Raw genomic sequence first — 9,665 nt, 5'->3', positions numbered from 1 at the left:
ACATCAAAAACAAAAATGAAAAATGTTGGTAGAATAGGTCAAAACAAGAGACCTTTCAGATGAAATGTCCATCGTAGTTGGCACAGTTGTTGAGTCAATACCCATATCTCCTGCTGCTTCTCTACTTCATCAGATTTTACAATGAAATATAGAAAAAGTGAAAAAATTCTAACTTCCTCTATTTCCTGACCCATCTAGATGATCACCATTATCATTATTATCATCATGTCTCCCATTAGTAGAATCACCATCAGCACGATGTTTCCTCTCGATTTCTCACTATCTTCCTTGCTCCCTTTGCTCCATATCTATTAGTTGTATATGGTATATTGCAAAATTGAGGACTTTGAGAGCAGACTCTACATCTGAATTTAATACCTAAGCAAAGCATGTTGAAAAATAGTGAAATTTTTCAAATGATGAAAAGCCTTCTCATGTTTCAATCTCATGCACATCATTTCTGAAGTATTGTTGGAAAGCAGCAATAAATTGACAGATAAATCAACTTCCACAAGATTTCAAGGAGAATAACTCAATGGAACCAATAAACCCATATCAAATTATGCTTAAAACTAAAATAATGGATCTTTTAAGTTTTGAATAACTTCAATCAGCAACTTATCAGTAGCAACCGTGCTCACCCTCCTTATGAATGTATCTTTGCTAATTCTTCTTGCTTGACAATTATAGGTAGTGTATAGATCTAGTCTTATGCACATTTTCTCTTGAAACTATAACACCACCTCAATGATAATAGAAACTCTGATAAATAATGATCTACCTTGTACACGTTGTATTGATGTTCCAATAATTTTATTTTAGCCATGGGAAGAAACTTTTGGATGATAGACAGTAACTCCATAAATGGCATGTTCCCCATGCTGGGATCTCACACAGGTTCTCTTCTAGGTGCCTCTACCTTATATTGGTTTTCTTTGTTTTTGTTTGTGCATGGCTCCTAAAAATAATTAAGAAAGTACGTGCTCAATAAGCCACTTGTGGGAAAGCTCCTACGAAAAAAAAAGTATGTGACACATATTAATCAACATAATTATGAAATTAGACCATTTCATAATACCATCTCATAAATAGAAAATCCATTAGCTACATGAGCATCACTCCTTGCATTTCTGCAAACATTAGAAGCAGATCCACGTGCTTCCAATCCATCTGAACAAGCTGTAACATTCAAAACACATTATTACTTCAGGTAAACAAAACATACAATTGTACAAATTGTAGATTGCTTAGCATAATTGAGATGGTATTAAAAAGTATAATTCAATTATACTAGAAGATTGGTGAGGAGGTTGTGGATTGTGGAGGCCCGAGTGCAAGACCCACCAAGGAATATATTGACAAAAGGGCATTTTGACGTGGTGGTTCTAGTAATGCTACCTAGTTTGCTAGATTGTAAGAAATGTTGCCATAAGAAAGTTGGTTGGTGGTTGTCATTTGTAAAGGTTGACCTCCATATTTTGCAACTGATCTCTCACTGAAACTAGAATTTGTTGAGACACCTAGCAAATCTCATGACATTTTAGCAGATCAAAAATTTCAGAAAACTTATGAACTAGTATGTGCAAATTCTAAATTTCAATGTATAAAAAATTATATCACTTCATATATGTCATCATTTTTGTTGACCTACCACCTCTAGTCAACCCAGCATTAGCTGAAGCTTGAGCAGGTTGCATCCCAACTAGTTTAGAACTCCCTAAAGCTTGCTGGCTATAAGCATTAGCATATTGTATGGTGGGTAAGGAAGATTCTTGGCAAGAACTACTACCTTTTTTGTTTGACTTTAGATTAAGCAATGCCTTCCCATCATATTCTACAATAGACAACCAGTTATCGTATGCTTTCTTAACTAATGCATCAACATAAACTTGCCACAACAATAGATGACATCATAATAAGTACATTCTATTCAATGTCCATGCATAAAACATGCTTCAATGTGCAAATGAAGATACCTTCTCAAAATTAGAGAGTGATTTAGCCAGATAATATTGTTGATTTGCAATAAGACCACTCAGTTCATAGACATTATTGAAGATAACCCTAACATTTTGTGTCTCGTCAGTGTAGTAGATATACAATTTTCCACTAAGGACACAAGTTTTTGCATGCTCTATTGTACTCTCCCACATCTAGTTTGACATACCTCTTCCAAGGATCTGCATCAAATCCAAAAAATATCAGCTACAACAAGACAAAATATTCAAATGACATTCACATCTAACTTGAAAAATCAAGAACTTACATTTTGTAACTTTTGAGGATCTCTGACCACAAGCCTCAAAAAGTCTTCAACCATGAAAATACTTGCTTTATTTAGTTTCTTGTGAAATGCTCCATCTTTTCCAATTTTATTTAATCTCCATACATCATCACTTAATGTTGGGGGATAGTGTTTCTTATACACTGAGAGCAAACCAAAGTTTAAATAAATTAATGAAAAAAAGATTCCAATTAATGCCTACCAGCTTTTATCTAACTAGCTACCCCTCAAATATTAACCATCAAAGATTAAAATAATTTTTTATTTACTCTATGTAATCTAAGAAAAAAAGAAAAAAATTGAAGGCAAATAACTCACATTAACCCCTATGATCTTTAACAATTAAGGCTTCTATTTTAGCCTCATGAATATGGATGCCTTCATAGTAACCTGATACAAATTTTAATCGAAGTTTGAACTTCCTACTCCTTATTCAACTTGAATTATTAGTAAAGATAAATTCTCCAATAGTACCAACACCTTCCTTCAATTTAATTTGTAAATTACCATTCACTAAAGGCCTCTCCCCATCCCGCTCCTTGACTTCATGACTCTCAAAATCCTCTTGTGTCCAATCGTCTTCATCTTCATTGTTGAAGTCTCCTTCCAAGACTATACTATCTAATTTTGCAAATGCCTTGAGCCTTGATGTAACAACTTGATATGTCTGCATCCAACAAAACAACATGAATAGTAGCACTCTGCTCTCCCTCTACCCTTGAACTTTTGAAAATAGGGAGTGATAATCTTGTCTTGAAATGCAATTGTAGGTTTCTTCCATTAGGACCTTTTATGAATTTTTGAGAAGCCCTGATTCAATTAATAGACATGGTAAATGTTAACCCAAATGAACAAAATAATAATGAAAATATATGTACCATAATAATTCAGCAAAACAGAAAGTGCATCAATAATTGCAAAATCAGTAAAAACAAAACACAAATTATTGAGGAAATTTGGAACTCCATTTTCTCTGATCAACTAAAATAGATAGTAACTATTTGGCCTCTAGAAAAGCTATAAATATCAGTTGTATCATGAGTTTCTAAGCATGATAAGCAAAGCACCTAAAAAACATTAACATGGAATAATTTACAAGATCTCTTGTATTGAACAATATCTAACTAAATTATTGTATTGATGTTAGCCTACTCCCTTTGTTCTAGGAGAAAATGGGAGACCAAGGATCTCATAACAATGTCAGCTCTCATTTCTAGCTAATACAGCTCCATTAGAAGCTTAGTTATTACCTACATAAAATGTGGTGGTAATGCAACAATGTAAATCCTCTACAAACCTGACTCCCAAATCTGATAGCATCTATTCTGATAGTAGTTGCAACACCATTCCTAGGAAATGAAAATATAGAGGAACCTAGCTAGAATTTTGCCAAGTGGCATATAGAGTTGTAATTTCTAAGCCATGTGTTGCCCTCCTATTTATATATTAGTCAATAGTACCATTCTTTATGACACTAAGTGGAAGTTATCAACTTAGTGAACTAATCTAGCTTAGACATAGAATAGGAGAATAGCTCAAGCATGCATAGTATATTGGACCTCTTTGATCTTAAACAAAATTATCGCATGATAAAACTTCAAACATTGTTTTGATAGTTCTCATTGCAGTGCCTAACTATTCATTTATTAATCTTTCCCCTAGCCTTTATAGTTCTCGGCCTGTCATTCAAAACCAAAGCTCCCACCATAGCACATTATTTTCATTTCCACACTTAGTTTTAGGTCTCTCTGAGTCCAGGTGAGTCCCAAGTAATCTTTAGGAACTCACTTAGACCAATAGTAATTTTCAATTCATGGTACTTTTAAATGAAATTGTTCTCACAATTAGTTTGCTGGAATGTTCACCCAAAGTGGACTTCTCTAGGGTGTAAATGTCTCTTCTTTTAGTGTTGTACTCTCTAATTTCCTTACATTTCCTTGTTAATTCATGCTTAATTAAGATCACAAATGTATCCCCAACATCTTTGGGGCATCCCCATTATAGAGACATTCTAAGGGTAGGGGGTGCCTATGGAACATCTAGGAAACTTGGGGAGATCCCAGAGTGGGGTCATCTGGGCTTCATTAAAAAATTATGTCCACATGCAATCAGCTAAGTAGGTCCTAATCTTGACTCTTGCCTATAAATAGTATAATTTTTCTTTTTAGATAAAAAGTTGATTCCTTGACCTTTGCTATAATATTTAGAATTGGTATGTGTTCAAAGAAGACTAGCCTAGATGTAGGTGATCAGATCTAGGTTAGTAATGAGATTGGTTGATATGTCCTTACCTAACTTGTGATTGTCCTATTGCTCACTGCCAAATATCAGTCAATCAAGTAACCCCTAACAATAGGTGTTTTGTCTTTTTGAGAAAAAAGTTAAAAATTATTGATGTGTACAATGGATTGGATTGGACCTTATCAAAAGAAATAGTTGATTGTGGTAATGGCCTTGCATTTATACCTAAGATTAATTTTTAGTTTTTTATTTTTTCTTTTTAGCAATGGACGTATGTAGTTGTTGATGCATTTTCTTATGTTGGTACCTACTACACACACTTTTTTTAAGTTTTTGAACTAGAATATATTATAGCAACAAAGAAATAAAAACTCTCAAAAGAATAACAAAGAACACACAGAAATTATCCTGGAAAAAACCCTCCTTACTGTGGGAAACAACCAATCCCACCAAAAGATAGATCATTTTTTATTGTTGCAAGACAAATGAAAAAATCTCTACTCCCTTACAATTTCTTCACTACTCAATGATCACTCATTAATTAGAGTTAATAATAAACAATAGAGTATTACTGCTAAGAAATCATGATACACATATATATATAGAATGTGACACCGCTATAAATACATGAAACTTAGATAGAGCATGACTACTACTCATACACAGAGTAGAGATATTACACAATACTCAAAAAAACCAATGATTGGACTAACATGATACAAGACTGCCCTCTAAGTAGACCACTCCATGATGGATGTGCAATGTGCCTGCCACTTGGGGCCAAGAGGGTGAGTGTTGGCTCTTGGTCTTAGATAGAAGGAATTTCAGACCCCCTATTGCAATTTCCTTTCCAACCTCTAAAATGATTTATTGTTGGAGAAATCATAACTCATAAGAGGATGATAAGGAGACATGAATAGGGAGGGCAGACACAAGCACCCTACTAGGTAGAACACCCCGTGCTAGATGTTCACCATTTGTGTCACTTGGAGCCAAGAGGGAGTGTTCACTCTTGGGTTTAATTTGAGGATTTCTTTGGGCCAACCTATCATGCTCCCTTGTTCAAACCCTAAAGATTGAATACCAAAACTGAATAAGGTGACCTAAATAAGAGGGCAAAAACAAGAATCCCTAGGTAGATGACCAAATGATGGATGTCCAATGTGTCTACCACTTAGCTCAAGAGGGTGCCTCTTCACTCTTGGGCTTAATATGAGGATTTCTTGGGCCAACTTATCATGCTCTCTCATTAAAATCCTATTGATTTGATTAAGGTGACCTGAATAGGGAGGGCAAGGACAAGTATCCTACAAGGTAGACCACCCATGATAGTCCAATGTGACTAGCACTTAGGCCAAGGGGTATGATATATCCACTCTTGTGCTTAGTGTGAGGATTACTTTGAGGCAACCTATTGTTCTCCCTCATTCAATACCTATTGCAATAAATAGAATAGCAACCTCGGAAACAAATGTCACTCCACATTAAATTGTCAGCACTATGAGGAGAAATAGAAAGGATACCAAATAACCAACATATGAGATAATTAAACTGAGTGAAAATTCACAATTGAAGGAACCTTGAAGACATTTATTGATCTTATTTTTCAAGAATAGCATAAGAAGTGACCTTATTTAAGAGATGATTGTTTGGAATAAAACTCACATCAACAATATGCAACCTACCCTACCCAGTATTTCTTCATGATATAAAGAACACACCTCATTCACCAAACAAAATCACTTGATAGCTCATTCCTCACAGCTTGATGATTACTCGTTTTTGTGTGAGGTTCATACACAATTTTGGGTCGTTGCAATATTCTAGAATAAATAGAAATCTCCAACAATTGGTGATGACATGAATATTGTTCATGATACATAGGAATTAAATTCTCCTCAACTCATAATCTCTGAGGAAAATAACATGAGTTTTGAAATGCACATAGATAGTTCATCACACCAGCCAAACCATACTATGTAGGGCACTACTCCCTTGTTGCGGCCTTTTTTACCCAACTTTTATTTAGAAATACCATCCACAATGCTATTTCAACAAGTAATACCCAATACTGTGTGCCCATTATGAATCCCATTGGGAAACCATCACTGCAAATATATAAGCAACCTCGCTAATTTGGGATATAATTTTGCAAATGTCATTTGCTCTTCAATATTTACAAATCAGGGCTCTAGAGGTGATCAATGTCTGAAACATTATACATGACTTATGATCTATGACATCTAGCTTTTCTATTTTGTTTAGCTTATTGTTTTGAAGGTAATGTGTCTCACTTCCCCTGTGGTGCTTAATAGACTTTCCCATCCAAATAGTTTTCCTTTTTCTTCAAAACATAGGATTTTGCACTGAACATGCATCAAGGCCCAAGTACTTACAACTTTGACATTGGTGAGATAGTCTTTCCCAAGTAACCTTCATCTGGGTATCTAGCAGATAGGAGACAGAGTGCTAACATTTGTAGCATAGTGTCTATGTCCTTAAAGGAACCCAAAATTATGTGCATGTCCATGTATTGACTCAAAAAAAAAATCATTATGTACATACACATACTGATAATGACCAATATAGCTATAATAAGTAAACCACAACTAAGAATGCTAATAGCCAAACTAAGAGCCACTTGATGTTGCTAGGAATTGAAATATTTGGGAATGAGGAATGATTTGTACAGAAACCTAAATTCATGATCTATCTATGTATTGATGCATGCACACATATTTCTATGTATATAGAAGCACATTTCCCAAATTGATAAGCCTATTAGTTTTGGTAGAACACAAAAAATTAGGGGATGAGAACAATCCCAAAGGAAACCCAAAATCAAAACATGCTCCCAGCCATCAACCTTCAAATAAAATAACCACCACATGTCTATATATTAGCAACAAAAAAAATAAAATGTCCAATAAGATAAGTACACCAAGACCAGAATACAAGTACCAAATTATACATTCACTTGGCTATAATTTTGATATCAAGAGAAGAGACACAATCCTTATTGATGCATGCATAATGCACACATCTTTGTATAGATTTATGTGCACATTAAGAATTTAAAGACCAAAGTTAACAAACAATAGGTTGTGATATTGCCTTCAAGATTTAAGGATATAGTTTTTAAGTCAAACTCATTGGGGAACCTCTATAGTTAAGCATGCTCAAGCTGGAGTAGTACTAGGATGGGTGACCTCTCGAAAGTCCCAATGCTTCACCTAGATCCAATGAGTGCTAAGTGTTCCATTTATTCTCATGAGAGATGAAATTGTGTGAATCACTACGCATGAAACATGGGTCAATGAGTTTGACTCAAAAACTACAGAAATATCCTAATAGAAAAATCATACATTTGAGTTACTGTGAAAAATATCTCATGCTTATTAAAAAATGGATTGCATGGTCTACCACAATGTCAAATATCAAGGGATAAGGACAATCCTAATAGAATCCAAATCAATGCAATCAACCTGTTAGCAACCTATTGAGATAATAATCATCCCATTGATACATATATCAACAACTGGTATGTTACAATTGCCAATAAAATAAATGCAACAGGAATATATATACATTGAAACTAGAATGTAAACTACCTATATTTCCCACACACAATAGTTCCCACAGACATGCATATATCAATAACCAATCAATTAATCAAATCAGTAGAGAAAAAATAATTTCATGAAGTCTATGAATTTAAATACCTAAAGAAACAAGCTGGCCAATTGCCAAAACATCAAATGATACAATGAAAAATCCTTACAAATACCCCAAGTCTATTGATACATCCATATACATATACACACAATAATTGGACCCGTTTGCACACACATAAAAACCAAAAATCAAAACATAGACATACATGCTGAAAATTCAAACACTCAAATTAATAGTGTAGATGACTTGTATATATGAGGAGTAATCCTTTTAAAAACCAAAATTGATGCACATATACATGTACCCATGCATATACACAATAATCTTGCTGCCTTACAATTACACTGAACTAAAAATTCAAAAACAAGAAATGAACAGAGCAATTGACATATATGCTTGTCCACACAAACTGAAGATCCAAAAGCCAAAATAAATAGGGCAATTGACTGTGCAAAAACTCTAGATATCAATGAATAAGAAACAAGCATTACATATACCCAAATCAACACTACATCCATCTTCAGCTATAAATGTATAATAACCAATGCTTGTGAATACCCAAATCAACATGACATCCATGGAAATTTGTGTAAATATCTAAAATGAATACATTCAAAAAATAGTTAGTTAGGCACCCACCTTCACATAATTTGCCTAAAAATATATGAACATGAAATATCCAATGAACAACCCAATTGGAATGCCAGATCCAAATCCAATAAGACTCAATAGTACTAAAAAAATCCATCACCCTGAGCTAGACTTCTTCAATTATAACTCAAATTCACAATATTTGTTATGTAAACAAAAAAGAACACACAATTGATCCTACATATTATGTTTCAAAATGAGAATATGTGGAAATTATCAAGCTTTTAATATTGCATACTTCTCAAACCCAATGTTACTATCCATTACTCTCAAGCATCTACCCAAATTAAAAGATAACAAACTCATGGTTATTGTTGACCAATACTCATCCATGCCTTTTTGTTTGGAATGGAATGAAATTTCCATAATGTAAGATATAAGACAAGATATGAGCCAATCATGCTAACCATTTGACAAAACACCTATGTGAAGATCAACTTGAGTGTGACGAAGTGACCAATCAAGATGAAAAAACAATAGAAGTAAAGTCTTTAATGAACAGTGTATTTTAATACATGGAATATAATATGACTATTATCTACATAATGGTTTAGTGAAGTCTTTTCTAATTATGTAGCCTTCCACCAACATACTCTTAAGAATAGTAACCTTCCACCATAGATGATTTTTAGTCTCTAGATAGAATTAAATGTATAGTTATAGTAATAATTGTCATCTTACACCCATAATAACAAAAACTGTTACCATACCAATTATTCAACCACAATCGATTCATGTAAGAATTAGGCCTTAGAACATTAGTAAAGAAAATGGTAAGAAATAAAATATGGTTAAATTTAATTACTTAAAAATA

The 9,665-nt window shown here is 33.8% G+C and overlaps 1 pseudogene; it reads right to left on the bottom strand.

Moving 5' to 3' along the window:
* Positions 1–1,290: 1,290 nt before the first annotated feature.
* The window catches only part of LOC149530478 (calmodulin-binding protein 60 B-like), a 43,103-nt pseudogene continuing 34,728 nt past the window's right edge, over positions 1,291–9,665 (bottom strand).

The sequence above is a fragment of the Cupressus sempervirens genome, chromosome 11 (assembly GCF_028749045.1).
Source record: "Cupressus sempervirens isolate cs-2001-9-10 chromosome 11, ASM2874904v1, whole genome shotgun sequence".
In the NCBI taxonomy this organism is placed as follows: Eukaryota; Viridiplantae; Streptophyta; class Pinopsida; order Cupressales; family Cupressaceae; genus Cupressus; species Cupressus sempervirens.
This window is presented reverse-complemented; position numbering and strand designations above follow the sequence as displayed.